At 29.0% G+C, this 17,282-nt stretch overlaps 1 long non-coding RNA gene across 1 annotated transcript; it reads right to left on the reverse strand.

The window, feature by feature from the left end:
- Positions 1 to 15,485: 15,485 nt before the first annotated feature.
- Positions 15,486 to 16,597, reverse strand: LOC114168248 (uncharacterized). Its single transcript, XR_003600646.2, has 4 exons — positions 16,476 to 16,597; positions 15,930 to 16,054; positions 15,784 to 15,845; positions 15,486 to 15,684 (listed from the first exon to the last, which is right to left on the reverse strand). It is a non-coding gene; the product is annotated as an uncharacterized LOC114168248 (long non-coding RNA).
- Between the last annotated feature and the right edge of the window lie 685 nt (positions 16,598 to 17,282).

Raw genomic sequence — 17,282 nt, forward strand, 5'->3', positions numbered from 1 at the left:
AAACAAATTAATAGCTAGTCACTAGGCAATTTTATGTTTTTTCTTTAAAAATTATAAACATAAATATTTTGTTATTCAAAATATTTGAATGTTATGTATTGATTGTGAGTGGAAGAGATCAAGATAAATGTCCTCCTCGTTCATTCTATAACAAACATGCAAGGTTCAAAAGTTATGCAGTAATGGCAGAAATTGATTCTTCCTTCTTGAATACAAATGGAAGCCAAATTCATTATTGTGCATTTCAGACTTTCAACACTTTCAAGTTGAAAAGTTTAGAAAACACAATGATAATTTTGGATACGCTATTTTTATTTATTCAAGAAATATGAATCAGTTTATTATTGTATAAATTGAACTCTTCTTCATGTTAGTTATAGAATGGATTAAGACATTTATCTTGAACTGTTCCAGTCACAATCAATGCGTAATATCCAAATATTTTGAATAATAGAATATTTATGTTTATAATTTTAGATTAAAAAAATGGCTAGTGACTTGATGCTATAAATTTATTTATTTATTTTCTTAATCACAAGTAAAATGGTGATGTGGGATGGAGAATCTTGGTTTTACATGATAGGATTTCGACCTCCCCAAATTTTGTTATATATGTATAAATTTTGTTTTTAACATCCAAATGAAACATGTATAATGATGGTAGAAGAAGCATTGGGTTGCCCAATTGACTGTAATTATATTGAACAAATATCAAAGAGAACTTGTAATTTTCTCAGAGAATATCAACATCAACCAAAGCAAATGATTCCATTTCCAACTTATTAAATTATAAATTTATATTACATTTATTTATTTTTCTAAATGTATAAAATTTAAAGAAGAATTAGAACAATAATAATAAATATGATTTTGCAAATGTCTAAATGTATACAGGATTTTATAAATACCTGGATATGATTTCTATTTATCTTTTGTATCTTCCTCTTTGTTATATATATTTTTTAGCTAAATTTTAAGATAACATACAGTGATGCATGGACATATATACAGAAATAAAATATTTATGGTATAGTTTGTTTGGTGCAACGTTAATCCGTAAACATATGGGAAATTTTAAGAATTGAAATTCATCATCTACTTTTAAAAACTTTTACACATAAATGCCAAATTGATTGCCAGATTCATAGGCATTGCATGGAAGCCATTGCCAGAGCTTTTTAGAGCCATCTGCATAATGGCAGAACCCATGCACGGAGACAGAAAAAATGTTAATATAACCTGTGCCTTTTATCATTTTCATAAGAAAAATACAAAAAAACAATTAATATGTGTAGGTTCAATTCAACCGGAGTATCTTGAATTTGTTTGTAGTTTGGTTACAGGTTGTGTAATATGTATGTTTTAGCTTTCAGGAATGTTGGAGCATGGCTTTTGATTCAGGAAACATGTATAAATAAAGTATCTATTGGTTTGATACATGAAAGAAATCACTGTCATGTCAATCTTGGATCAAAAGTGACTTAAGATTTTGAATGTTGAATCCATTTTTTTTAATATGGTTTAAAATTGTTTTGTATGTATCGACATGTAAGATTTATGCACAATAGATTTAATATGAAAAAAAATAAAATCATGCTAATATTTTTTGTTTTCTTTTTTTATGTTATGTATATCAGTTGAGGTAATCAATTATTTCATTAATTTAATTTGTTTTTGTCGATAAAAACAAAATCCTTAGTCTTCATTGTTATTATTCTGGTGTACTCTTCCTCATTTTTCTGCCAATCCTGTGGAAGATGTTTATTATCTTTTAATAGTTGGTAAATATTTTAACAGCTGTTGTATTTGACTGTCCACTTTGTCTTTTATGTATAAAATGTTAGAAGTCTGTAACGAACATTGTATGGCTGCCATCTGTATCCAAAAACCATAAATCACTTGACAGTCCTAAAATCGAAATCAAAAGAAGAAGAAAATTAGGTTTAAATGAAATATGAACAATAGAAGATTCTTCAAGTTATACATATGCTACACCGTTCACTCACTCTAATTCATCATCGCAAACTCAAATCATTTGCCTTTGTTGTTAACGTTGATTCTTTGAAAAAACTATAATTGTTTAAAACTAGAAAGAACAACCGTGTTGCATCAAATTTCAGATCAAATCTTGAGAAGGATGTGTTCTTAGATGATGTTTAAATAAAGTTGGTGTCAAAAATTACATTCTAACAGTAACTTAAATATTAAAGACTATCACCTTGTTAATCTACTATGCATTATGTTTATTTCATTAATGGCTACATGCATTATGTTTATTGATCTACTATGTTTGATGTATTTAGATTCACAAATTAAATTGATATCATGATTAATTAAACCTAACTATGTAGAATTTCATAATCATTTGAGTTCGATGACAAATGATTTGTCTAATTTTGTAAAATATACTTATGAACTTTTCATTACATTAGTATTTATCCTTATAAGATTTTCAAAATTACAAATACAATTCATTAGTAACATAAAATGGATTCAATTAATTATTAAATCCTACCTGATTAAAGCTTAATTAATCATGAAATCTAACCATTATATGAAATCATACATGTAAAACCTTGAATAAATAATGCATCTAACAATGCAATACATGATAATATTAAAAAAAAATATTGAATTAATTAAAATGATTATCAACTCTCGTTAATGCCAGTAGCTGTAAAGAATAGGCGGAAAGAACAACATAACATAAAATAAGACCAAACTACACTCTCAAATTAATTAAAACATCCATGAAACTCAATGTACTAAGTACACAAGGGTTGATGCTAACGAAGTGATCTCTCTAGCCCCACTTAAATCATAATCTTGGATAATGTATAGAAATCCTAAGCATTTTTTCATACTTTGATTAGTATTTGTGTCTAACATGTGTTTATAGTCTTTGTGCCTTTAACAAATATTAGGCTCTCTTATTCAGATTAGTGGTGGACTCGTTTCTTATACTTTATATTAGTAGATTGATCGGGTGGGAACATGAATGCAAATTTGTCTATTTACCATAGATTCAGAATGAAATTCTATCTATATATAGTCACTACAAAAAAAACCTTCTAAACATTGACCAATTTTAGTGGCTAATAATTATTAGTAACTATAGTGACTAATTTACAAAACAAAAAATTATTAATTACTAAAATAGTTATTATTATAAGTAAAAAAGTATGATTGGTCACTAAATTGGTTTTTAAAATGAGTTACCATAGTTTTAGCTACAAAGGAAATTGGTCACTTAAAATTAATTACTTAGATCTTACCAAAATGACTTAATTTCTAAATTTGTCTTTAACTAATTAATGACTAATTATAATTTTTTATTTATAATAGTAACTATTTTAATAATCAATAATTTTAAATTTTGTAAATTGGTATCTAAATTGACTATTATAGTAACTAACTATTTTTTGTTTTTCAAACTGATTTTTAATCGATGCTTTTCTTATAGTGTCACATTGGAATCCATTGAAATTCATCCCAACATTTTTTATTATCTAACACCTTGGCTAAAATATTTTGTATAACCTAAGGAATTTTTCTTTAGGTAGGATATCTCCGTTCCATTATCCTTCTAAAATCTGAATTTGTTTCCATTACTTATTTGCCAATATATACTTTTATCAAGCCACCCTTCATAATTCCCTCGGTTAATTTCTTTAGATCTCTATCTACCATACCGATTCATTATTATGATTCAATACTCTCCTATCATATTGTAAAATTTAATATGAATTTGTCATGGATACTTTCAATTCAATGGTCGATAATTTATATTGTTTTTAAATAAAACACGTCCATGTAATATAATATGCGGTTAAATAAACCACACATCTAGAACGTAGGAAAAACAAATACTAAAACACACTAACAAAAGACCTTGCACTAAAGCTAGGAAAATTAATTCATCTAAACAAATTAACATTGGTTTCTTTCAATTGAATGATGGTTCTTCAACTGTTGGTTTGAAAATATATAGAATAGTATGGAAAATATATCTCCAACTAATCTCTTTTATAATTAGGTTTATACTTTAAGCTAAATAGATTACATCTCATTACACAGATATCAAAAATTAACATTGTTAGCAAAATCATATTTTGACCATCGTAAACATTGAACTTTGAAACATCATTTATCTAAGACAGAGAAAAGTAATGCATGGATGGAAAAAGAAAAGGAAAACTGTCTTTGACTCATAAAAGTTACTGAATTTATGCTTCGTGGATGATGCAACGTGTATTCAAACATGCATTTACTTTACTCAGCAAAAGTTCCATTTGAACATGCAAGTAGTTTAAAGTGTGAAACAGATTAACATGAACGCATTAATGTATTCAAATATGCATTTACTTTGGTAATCAAAGTTTCATTTCAACATGCAAGTGGTTTAAAATGTTAAATAGATTAACGTGAACACATTAATGTAGCATTGAGATGGTGAAGTAAGTTACAAAACACAAGACTTTGGTAAACTGCGATATTACTGCTTTAAGAGAAAATTTCTGAAAATAAAAAGCCAAGAATTAAACTATCTGTCAGAAGGAAGTGAATTACATTGGCCAAACATTTCGTCAATTTTTTTGTGGTTTCTAATAATTCACTCAGCCTTCGATGCTTGGATTAAAGTTTTACCAATGCATGTATTTGATCTGACAAAGAAGGAATCCACCGATGATGCTGCTCTGACATACTTGTATGAATCCCAATTAACGTTTTTGCTGCCACCAACCCTCGCCATGCATCACGGCTAAGCGGAGGACCACCTTAAAAATTGTCTCACTATGAATTTGTCGTTTTTTTTTTTCATAATTTATCTCAATTAAATGATAGAAAGAGAAAGACTATGAATCTGTAACTTTTTATGATACCTGGCTGAATGAAATTTCAGAAATCAGAGGAACATGATGAACATATCTTGAAACTGAACAAAAAATACAATAGAAATTAAACAAAAAAAAAGTATATGAAATTCACAGGATCACTCTATATTCAAGAAATCGTTTAGCTGATTTTCCATGAGCTCCCAAATCATATTGGTTGGTGCCTCGTTATTATATTCTCGAATAAACGCCATGATTTCAAACTGCACATCAGCTTCGTATTTTTTTGCATAAGCAATCACACTTCGTACATCATTGTCATCTTCAATCCTCATGGAACGATAACAAATCTTGAACTCATTATTCATTGTCACTGGATAACGGTAACACAAATCAACCGTGTATGATTTGCCATCGGAAACTGTGAATAAATTTAAAATTGTTCGCTTAAGAAACGACAGCGTCATGTAGTTATTGAGTCGAACATAGCTACTAATTTCACTCACATATATTGAACACATGTTTTGGTCTCTCATGATGTGACCGTTGTAGTGAACCAATGCCATTATAGATGAAAAATTCATTATCTGCAAAAGCTAATTTTCAGTGAGGAAGTAAATGATTCAATTTGCAAGACAAGAGAAGCATAGACTAAAGCAGTGAGAAGTAAATTCACAGAACTAAGATGGAATTAATAACAAACCTCTAGGATTGAACTTGAACAAAATGTGTATCTGCAAGATCTGTTTTCTTGAGAGGTTTCTCTATGAATAACGATCAAATTCTAAGTGTTTTGATTGTTTTACGTAAAGTTTGCATGTATTTATAGTACACCAGAAAGAAGGCTCCAACTTGTCTCACAAAGAAGGCTTATCATCAGAATTTTCACATCAAATTAGAACAAACTTTGTTTGTAACGCTTAGTAGGTGATGATATCTGTGATTGATCCTGGTCTATGATGCTCTAACACGTTTCATAAATAGTGTGTCCGGTGTCCGATATGTATCGGACACCGACACCCGTACGATATTTGTAGGAGACACTATGTCCAGTTTGAAAGATATTTTTTTATCTTTCATATGATTTTTTTGACAATTAAAATAAGAAACAAATCTTATATTATCACTATTTTTTACATATTCAATAATAGATAGATAGATTAGCTTCATTTTTATAGTAATTGACAATGTGTTAGTAGATAATTTAAAACTTAACATGTCCCGTGTTCTATATTTTTTTCAATTTAGCTTATGTCCTTATTCGTGTCGCATCCGTACCCGTTTCTGTTCCCTAATCCGGGCAACATACATCGTGATCCCTCTGATACATATCAGCAGCATTCAGTGTGTTGCATAGCAGAAGCCTTGGAACGATGAATCTTACCCTTTTGCATGGCAGCCATTTGTAAACATTCAGATCAGACTCAAATATTATATTTCCATGTGTATTGAATGAACATGAATCAGTTTCTGTCATTTCTGTACTTATTTTGACCTTGCATGTCTTTCATTCTTCTTTACTGTTCAACCGTTAAATTGATTAAGTAATAAAATTAAATCGGACATGTATTAAATATAATACGCTGTCAATTAACCTGTGTGTAAATTCGGAGATACGACGAAGCAAGAAACTACATGTTTGTCTCATTAGCTCTGGCTGAATAAATTTTGTTCAGATTACCGATGCTCCATTAATATCTTTGCTAGTCAACTTCTTCAGAACAGTTTCGGTAAGTAATTGTAGAGGTGAGCAAAAGAAGAGCCTATGAATAATAATCGCAAAATAAATGTTACTTCTTTCTCCTCTGTTATTTCTAAGGAAAATTTATTTATTTTAGTTGTTATTTTAAAATTTTCAAATAACAGACAAACAATATAAAGTCATAACATGTAATCGTATAGTTATTACATTCAATTTTCCAACAAAACTCAAATGAACTAAACATAATTCAATTAATTTGTAAAGTTTTTTACTTATTCCGTATACAAGAAAAAAATGGATATATTACTCAGCGTGGTAGATTGTTGACAAACAAGAGACAGGAAGACAGTAGGGTGCATATGAATATTTATAATGAAACGAAAGGCAGATGAATCAATAGACAAGTACAAAGATACATTGGTTAAAAATGGATATTCTCAAACTTATGTTGATTATGATAAACTTTTTTTTCTTTACAAAAGATGAATATAGTTTGATTTGTTCTTGCTCTACCCGTTCATTTTGAATGGAATAACATTATGGATGTGAAAAATGTCTTCCTCTGTGGAGATTATGTCATGTTTCTCTTACTAAAAATACATCTGGACGATTTTTTCATAAAAATGGCAAGAGTTGGAGATAGCAATTCTTCATTTCTTTTTGCAGGTATAAAGCATGTAGGAGGAGTGTTATTAACATTTTTGATATCAATTCACAAAGTAAAAAATTATTGGTTACTAAAATAGTCACTATTATGAACAAAAAATTATAATTGATCACTAAATTGGTCTTTAAAATTAACTACTATGATTTTGGCTACCAAAGAAAATTATCACTAAAAATTAGCTACCTAAATTTTAGCTACCAAAATGACCTAGTTTCTCCATATTATAGAAAAAGATGTGAGGTTCCATGTCTTTCCTTGATGTGGGATTCTTTTTATTTTCCTTATAGACCAAACATCCATAATGCTTTCATATCTATGTATACTTAGACCCACTAGATTAATTAAAGACCTACAAATTTTATGCATGTAATCGAACATAAACACCAATCCGAGTAAAAGAAACTTGTTTTAGGAACTTTATTAGTAATCCAAGTCCATGTCTTAACTTGAGCTAGATTAAAGATCTCCTCAACATCTTTTACCTTACTTCTAAATATGATGTTATTCCTATGTATCCAAATAGACCATACTATAACAACCCACATACCTTTTAATTTGTATTACCCTTTCTACCTAACTTTGTGAGATTAAATTTTATAGTTTAATCCAACAAAAGATATTTATCTCATATTTCGTTTGTGCTATTAAGTTAATTATTTTGATTATTCCTTGAAATAATTTCAGATTTTGTCATTTTCTCAACTCATAAGCAATATATTTTTATCGTTTGGTAATGTATTTTACTATTACATATTAAAAAGAACACTTAATACATATATTCCTTAACTCTCTAAATTATATTAAATTCTGAGGGTGTGTAAAAGAAACAAAGAAAGAAGAAAAAGAAAAAGGCGCCAAAGAAAGTGTGAAGTTTTAACCTATTAGATTAAACTTATATACACAAATATGAGGACATTAAACTTATATACACAAATATGAACACCCACTATCTCAATTATGTGGCTGGAAAATTTTATTGTTAATTAATTATTATATTACAAATAGGTCCGTGTATATATGTACTCTAAACTAAAGTAAATCATCTTTATAATAATATTCAAATTAATAGTATCTTTATATGGAAAAGTAAAATAAATGAAAAACTATTACATTTTATTATTTAAATTCAATTAATATATATATATATATATATCCTAAAAGTTGTTTTCTAATTTATTTTGTGCATTTAATTATTAGTATTATTTTATAAAAAATAATTACATTTTCCAACTACATAAATGAGATAGTGGGTCCATAAAAATATTATTTTGACGTAAGAATTAAAAGTGGCCATTGATTTTTTCGAGAACAAAGTCAGACACAAAATTGGTGACGAAAAGCTTTCTTCAAGACAAGTTGTTTTCTTGGTGCACTATGAATGCATGGAACATTTACGTTAAAAATGAATCAAAACACTTGAATTTTCATCTGTAGTCATATTTTCTGTCAAGAAAACATATTTGCAGATACTTGTTGAAGTTCAATCCTAGAGCTTTGCTCATCCATTTGCAGTTTCTTTAAAATTTTAAAGTTTTGTTTAAAGAATTAAAAATATTTTTAATTTAGTTAAATATACTTATTAATTTGTTGGACTTAAAAGAACATGTTAGTTTATAAAAAAAAAAAAAACTTTAATCCATATAAAACATTTACGTTGTCTGAGTAATTGTTATAATTGATTTAAACTGATGTTTTAATCTATTAAAGTTACTTAAAATATTAATAGTTAGGATCTATTGAGATGTGAATTAAGCAAATAATAACATTGAAAATCATCATTTCTTATTTTCGTTTAAAGCTTGTCAAAGTGATTTTATTTCTTAAGTTTTTTTAATGTATTTTTTTTCTTGATTAGGGTGATCAAAATTTTTTTTCTATAATAGAATTTCACAACTAGTGGTTAAAAAAATGTACTATACAAGATCTTGGTGTGTGTGGTTGTAAAAAACTTCCTAAGGTTCAAGATATTTTGTTTCTATGTGGTTTTTTTTTTCTATCGTATGAATATTGTAAAACTTGAAAGTAAGTGAATTTATATAATTAGAGTTATTGGAAACTGAATACAGCTCATATTGTGAAGGTGAAGATATACAAAATTATTTTTTCTTCTTTTTTTACTATTTTTATATGTTATAACGATATGATGGTGTATATTATAGTATCAATTTTAAGTAGTTTTAATAGATCAAAACTATATTTATTTAATTAAAGTGACATTAAGGTATGAAATGTCTAAAGGTTTTCTAATTTTACAATTTGTAATCAATTAACATATTCTTCTTTGGAAGTCCAACAAGTTTATGACAATATTTTAACAAATTAAAAAAACAATTCAATTTATTTAGAATGAAACTTAACCAGACTCAAAACTTCGGAAAAGAAACCCTCTACACTTAATTCATATCAAAACTAAAATAATCACTTTAAACACTCTAAACATTCAAATTAATTATAACTCAAACTTAATGTAATAAAAATATCAAAGTTTCCAAATCCTACTTTCAACAAACTTTTTGGTTTTCTCTTCTTTAATTTATCACTTATTAAAAAATACAAAATTTAATATATTAATCATTTTATATTATTAATTTATGAAAATATTAATTAATTGATGAAATTTGGTAATAAATAAATATTGTAACTTAATAGACTCTTCTAATTAAATTAAGCCTTCTCAATTAAATGGTGCACAATTATTCTTATGAAAATATATATAGTACGAGGTTAAGAGATGTCTCCTACTAATCTAATTTATAAATAGGTTTATATTTTAAACAGATGACAAACCATCTTATTATATAGATAAACAATATGGGTAGTAAAATCGTTGCAAAAATTTATAGGTGTCATCAAATTAGTACATGTACTCATCATAGATTTCCACCTGAAACATCACTATTTAAGAAAGAGAAAAGTAATAAGTAATAATAATAAAAAAAAGGATAAACTGTATTTAAATCATAAGGGTTAAATATGTTTTTGTTTCTTAACTTTGAGGGAAAACTGAAATTAGTCCCTCCTTGAAATTTTTGACTATTTTAGTCTCTCATCTTTAATTAATGGATGAATTTAGTATTTCATGATAGTATCTGAGTTGTTTACATCGTTTAACTTATTTTCGCTTCGATGTTAATTTTAGAAACGCGTTTAAAACGTCAAATAAATTTAACAAAATTTGGTTAAAATGACTAAATACACGTATTTTCAAAGATGATGGACTAAATTAGTCTAACCTTGTGTTTGGATGGAGCATTTCGATAATGTTTAGAAATTGAAATGCTTTGTATTTGAATTACTTGTAATTAAATTCCATTCATTTTTTAAATAACTTGTTTGGATAAGGGAATTAAAATACCTTACATTTCAATTTCTTGTTTGGAAAAAAAATTGAATTTATTGTGAGATAAAATTTAATTTTAACAATATTTATTTTACGCTTAATTATGTTTTGAGTTCATGATAAGTTTGGACACATGCTCGACAACCCAGATGGGTTGGGCAGACCCAACTACGCAACCGGATTGGTTAGACTTGATGACCCACTCGAGCTGGACCGACTGGGAAGCCCAGACAGGCTGGGTGGCCAGATGATCTAGAGGCCTGACGACCATACTGCACGATTCTGCTGTCAAGTTCCTCAATATGGCCCGGTCCAACATGTCTAGGTTAATGGCCTAATGCTCCAGACTAGTCCGACGACCAGAACGGGCCCGACGATTAAGACGGGCCTGACGACCTGAACGAGTCCGACAATCCGGACATTTCCAAACACTCGGACGAGCCCGTACACCTAGACGAGACCGAAGACCCGGACGGGTAGAACGACTAGGACGGGCCCGATGACTCGGATGGGCCCGACGACTGGGACACGTCCGACGATCCGGACAAGCCCGACGACCTAGACGAGCTCGAGACTCGAACGGGCCCGATAACTCGTACATGACCTTTCAAACCGTCTGGCCCATCCGAGTCGTCGGGCCCATCTGGATCGTCGGGACCGTCCGTGTCATCGCGCCCGTCCGGGTCATCGTTCCTGTCCGGGTCGTCAGGCCCGTCGGGGTCATCAGGCATGTCTGGGTCGTCGTGCACATCCGGGTTGTCAGGCCTGTCTGGGTCGTCGGGCTCGTTCAAGTCGTCAAGCTCGTCCGGGTTGTCGGGCCTGTCCGGATCGTCCCGCACTTCCAGGTCGTCGGGCACGTCCGAGTCGTCGGGCTGGTTTGGGTCGTCGGGCCCGTCCAGGTCGTCAGGTTCATCCGGGTTGTTTGGCCCGTCTAAATCGTCAGGCCTGTCCGGGTCATTGGACCCATCTGGATCGTCGGGCCCGATTGGGTCGTCATACCTGTCTGGGTCATTGGGCTCGTTTGGGTCGTCGAGCCCGTTCGGTTCGTCGAGCCCGTTTGGGTCGTCGGGCCCGTTTGGGTCGTCGGGCCCGTCCGGGTCGTCAGCACGTTCAGGTCGTCGGGACCGTCCGGGTCATCGTGCTCGTCCAGATCGTCTAGAATGTGAGGTTGAGTGAGAAGAATTTCAAATTACACCTATTTTGAGGGTATTTGAATTTCTACTAATTTAGCTAATTGAAATCCTTCAAAAAAAATGCTTGCATTTGAAATGCTTTCTAATTTCTCTATCTAAACAAAGCATTTCATTACAAAGAAATCTAAATTCTTTAAAAAAATGAATTGCTTCATCAAAATACTCTATCCAAACACACTCTAAAGTTTCAAAGAGGGACTATTTTCAATTTCCACCGAAAATTAAGGGACCAAAAATATATTTAACCTAATTCATAATATTAAAACCAATTGTTTCTAAAACACTTGCTTCCTTACTCTTGAAAGTTAAGTTTGATTGGTACAACGTCAAAACCTTTTATATATATGACATGTAAGGTTATATTTTCTAAAAATCTAACGATGTAATAATGCCAAATTGATAATCAGATTCAACAATCCATCTCCATGTATCTTAAATTTTAGTTTACCTGTTTAATACTCTTAATTTAATTTGATTTAATGCTAAAAGTTTAGTTTATTGTGAAAACAAACTAAAAACACAGTCATAATCAACATCTTCGTTCATATGTTATCCACATTTAAATAATGCGATTAAGGAACACCCATAAAGAAATACTGACATGTAATCCTTCCTTTTGTGTTTATTAAACACGATCTTCTACACTATTAATTCAACTTTTACCTAACTTCTCATGCATATAATATATATATGATCTGATATATTAATTAATTAATTAGTAATTTAATTTTAAATAAATTAAATCAAAGTTTCAATGTAGTATTGAGATGCTGAACTAGGCTATTAGCTCAAAGCTGTTGTAAAACAACAAGGGTTACTGAATTAGTGCAGTTTTATCCTTTTAAAGTTCAGTTTGTCAGAATTTCATTGAATTTATCTGATTTTATTTCAAATGTAATTCTAACAAAGTGAACCGTAAAAGGATTCAAACTACATTAATACAACAACACTTATTGCTTTGAAACAATCCTGGTTAGTAGCCTAGACAAATATTTCAAAACTACATGAATGCATTGAGGTTAATTTGTTTAGAAATAAATTACACTTAACTAATATGTCAGATCATGTATTACTCACATGACAAGTTACGTAAAAACTAAAGAGTTATATAGCTGCAGAAAATGTTACAAGTTAGTATTTCTTTTTTTATATAAAATTTCATTTTTGAACTTTGAGCTCAATAGGATGTTAGTATATAGTTATTTAGAGTATTGCATTCATTTTTATAACTAAATTATTTAGATATGAACAACACAATGAAGAATTTCATTATGAATGAAGATGTTCTTTATTATGAATGTGTTTTCAGAAAACAATAAACTAAACTTTTAACACTAAATTAATAGTTTAAAAGGGTAAATTTGTATTTAAGACAGAAGCATGCATTGTTGAATCTGAATATCCAATTTGACATTTATGTATACAACGTTAGATAATTGAAAAGTATAAGCTCACGTATCTATGCACATATTATCAACACTGTACCAATCAAACTAATTTTCAAGTGCATAGGAAGCAAGTGTTTGAGACAATGAGTTTTAATATTATAATTCAAAGAAAGTTTATCTTTTTTTCATCACTCATTATTTTTTTCTGTCTTAGATAGTGATGTTATAAAGGTGAAAATCTGTCTTTTTTGTATTCAGGATCTCTTTGAATCCAAATTCTTAAAAATGGGTCTTTGATTTTTTTTTTTTAATATAAAGACAATTTGTTAGGATACAGATAACATTACAGGTGAAGTCGTCCTGTATTCTATCGGTTTTTTTTTTTTAAAAGCAAAGTCGTCCTGTATGAGTACAATTTCAGTTCATGAAACAAGTGAAGTCATCAGGACACATGACAACTTCATTTTAAGTTTTTTTTTTTTTCTATTTTTTTAAACGTTGCAGTTTTAATATTTTTTATAAGTTTTGTTGTTCCTAAAGATTATATTTTTTTTTTTGTAATTTGTATTTAATAAAGTAAAAATAACACTAAAAAGTGAAGTCATCATCTGTCCTGACGACTTCACTTTTTACATGAACTGAGACCGTCTTAATACATGACGATTTTGCTTTTCGAAAAAAACAAAAATAAAAACCGGTAGGATAAAGACGACTTCACCTTTAATACCATTTTGTATCCTGACAATTTATCCCTATATTAAAATTAAAATAATCGACCCATTTTTACATTTTTGACATTAAAAGAACCCTGAAATAAATAAAAAAAATCCTCAAAATCTACTGTATATGATGAACAACTACTACAACTTTATATGATAGATACCTTATGTTTTAATTAATATATTTAGTTTTCCTCGTTAAGTGTATATGACACATATTTTGCAATCGATATTCCTAATCATATTGCTTATCTAATATTGATGTTGAGCGATCTATTCAAACCAAAATATAAACCTAATTACGAAATAGATTAGCAAGAGACATATTTTCTTCACCTCGTACAATATATATTTGTTTTTAAGAGAATAATTGTGGAAAAGGGACTCAATATGTATTTGTCTTACGAAATAGATTAGTGTTTAATGTGTTTAAAGTGATGATTACTTTAAACATGTATTTATAAAAAAAAATTAATTCATTAAAAACATTTAGGTTTGTCATTGTCATTATAGTTTATTAAAAAGACATTTTAAATGTGAATTAAGCAAATAACATCGAAGACAATCATTCATTTTCTTATTATTTGGAGTTAATAATTCTGAAAGTGATCTTGTTTCTTTTTTAAGTTTTTTCAACGTACTTTTGTTCTTGATAAGGCAATCAAAATATTTTTCTGATAGAATTTAACAAATAGTAGTAAAAGAATATTCTATATTGTAAAAAGTTTTGTAAAAAAAATGGAATGTAACTAGAAATTTAAAGATTAAAAGAAAATCTCTTTACTCTGTTTTGCAAATGTGTCTTTGTTCTTTTGTTCCTTTTCTTGGAAAATCTTACAGCTTCAATCTTCCATATTTCCCTGATTGATCTTCAACTAGTTAGGAAATAAAATGGATTAAGAAAAAGTAATGTTCTACATTTGTTGCTCATAAAAGAAAAAATATGCAAAGGGATTGAAAGATGAAAGCAAAGATATGAAGAAAGTTAGAGATTAGAAAATGAAGAGAAGATGAAGTTAGAGAATACCTTGGAATGGAGAAGAAGAAACTTGTACGTTCTTTCTAATATTTTCTTCATCTCAATGTTAGAGAAAGGAAATGAGACTTTGATTTGTTTCAAGAGTTATGTTAGCTTTTATAGTATGAAATGGGTCTTAAGAGTGATCACCTTTTTTTTATTTGCTAATCATATAGACATATGTCATTATCTTAAATGGAAAGGATTTAATTTTTTTATGGATCGAGACATTTCAATTTTTTTTATATATACTAATATATTCTTTATTGTTACAGAAAAAGTTATATTAATCTGTTTTACAAATTTTAGGCATAAAAAATATTAAAGCTATTCGCATGAAGTTGTGCCAAGTGTGTGGACTTGGCATTACTTGTGTTTTGTAACCTACTTCAGCATCTCAATGCTACATTAATGCATACTTTGAATACGTTGTATCAGTAAATTCATTGGATATTCATATGGCACACATTTCAACGTTTTCTGATAAGATAGATCCAGTAACTGTTAAGAGTAAAGAAAGTTTTCCTTTTCTTTTTTCAACCATGAATTTTACTTTTATCTGTATATTAGATAATGATGTTTGAAAGGTGAGTATGAAAGGAAATATCATTATTAACGATAAACATAATAAACATAATAAATGTTGAGATTAAAGAAAAGACACACTGAAAATATAATAAAAGAATACATAAAAGTCATAAAATTATCTGATTACATGTTGAAATGAAACGGAAAAGAAAAAGAATACATAAAAATACATAATCACTCTATTGGCTTTTGACTTGAATTCCATGCAAGCTGGTTTGGGTCTCCACAAGCTTCCTGAAAAAAATGAAAATAGAGAAGTAATTAGCATTAGTATTAGAAACAAAGATGAATAAATGAATGCTGATGTTTGCAATAACAAACAAAGATACTCACCCACCACCAGCTTTACTAACATCCACCAAGTTCACCGAACTTGTCGACATATTTTCCTGTCTCTGAAAATAATAATAACATAGCAGTGTCAAATGAATGCAGAGAAACACAACATTTATGTGTTGCAGCAGTTTTTATATGCTAACCTGGTGGTACCGTAATATTTTTGCTGTGAAAGAGATGGAATCGTTCATTTGATTTACAGCAACATCCCTTGATTTCTATGCATTGAGATAACATACTTCCATGCATTTCTTCGATCTCTTCTTACCTGTTTGCAAGATCAAATGGTTTAGAAGATCAAAAAATAGAAAATATTATTTGTGAATAACATTTCTCTGCCACACAGTTTTCTTGTTGTATAAAGTCTACTCATTTAAGTATTACATTTTCGAGATAAATAAACTAGTTTACTTTCTTTTATCATATGAATAAAAAAAGCATTTTTTAGTGTAGTTAGATATATATCTTGACATGTGAATATAAACACTTACCGGGAAATGAAAAAGAAAATTCATAAATAGATGTAATATGTAAAAATATATTCAGAATATGCATTATAAAATATGCATTACAAGTACATAAACCATAAACCAGATTTTTCAAACATATATATATATAGCTAACCACCTACTAAGAAATAAATTTAACCTAAATTGTGAAAACCTATTCTATGAAACCCTAAAACTTACTGTCTCAGAAAATAACTTCCGGCGGCAGCAATTTTGAGAATACGATAACATATAGAAAAGAAAGAAAGACCAGAGGAGACGAGCAATTTTGAGAATACGAGAACATATAGAAAAGAAAGAAAGACCAGAGGAGACGAGGTGTAAGCATTTTACGTTAAACATATATATAGCCGAATACGAGGATGTGGTTGTAAAAATTCTATCATTATTTAATTTTTTTTATTGAAGTGTGAAAATATATATAAAATCATAGTTTTTTTAAATAGGTATAAATATATGAACAACTTTATAAAATTAGTATAACATAAATAAAATTTGACTTAATAAAAAATTATCAATTTAGTCAAATATATGTTTCATACTAAATTCAATATTCGTAATAATGTAATGATAGAAAAAAATACAATTAACGTAATTAAAATAATATGATACTTGAAGAGTTTATTTATTAATACTTATAAATTAATTAAATATCTAAATTACTATTAAAATATTTTTTTAGTGTTTATAATGCTTTTTTAAACTTAGATATGCATAAATAAATTTTCATATATTGCAAATGATAAGTTGTAAGTCTTAATTCCCTTCTAATACATAATTAAACTATAGAGTAAGTTTACAATATCTACAAAACAAATTATGACACTTATAATAAACTCATACTATAACTTTTTCCACAAGTCCTAACCCTTTACTTCCATAAATTATATACTTATATACTTTATTTTAGAAGACATATCTAAACAGTTACGATAATGAGCAATCCAAACGGTTACAATATCTACTACGGTTGTTTGCATAAAGCAG

Source organism: Vigna unguiculata, chromosome 11 (assembly GCF_037176805.1).
Source record: "Vigna unguiculata cultivar grain cowpea cultivar isolate G323 ecotype 2 chromosome 11, ASM3717680v1, whole genome shotgun sequence".
Lineage (NCBI taxonomy): Eukaryota > Viridiplantae > Streptophyta > Magnoliopsida > Fabales > Fabaceae > Vigna > Vigna unguiculata.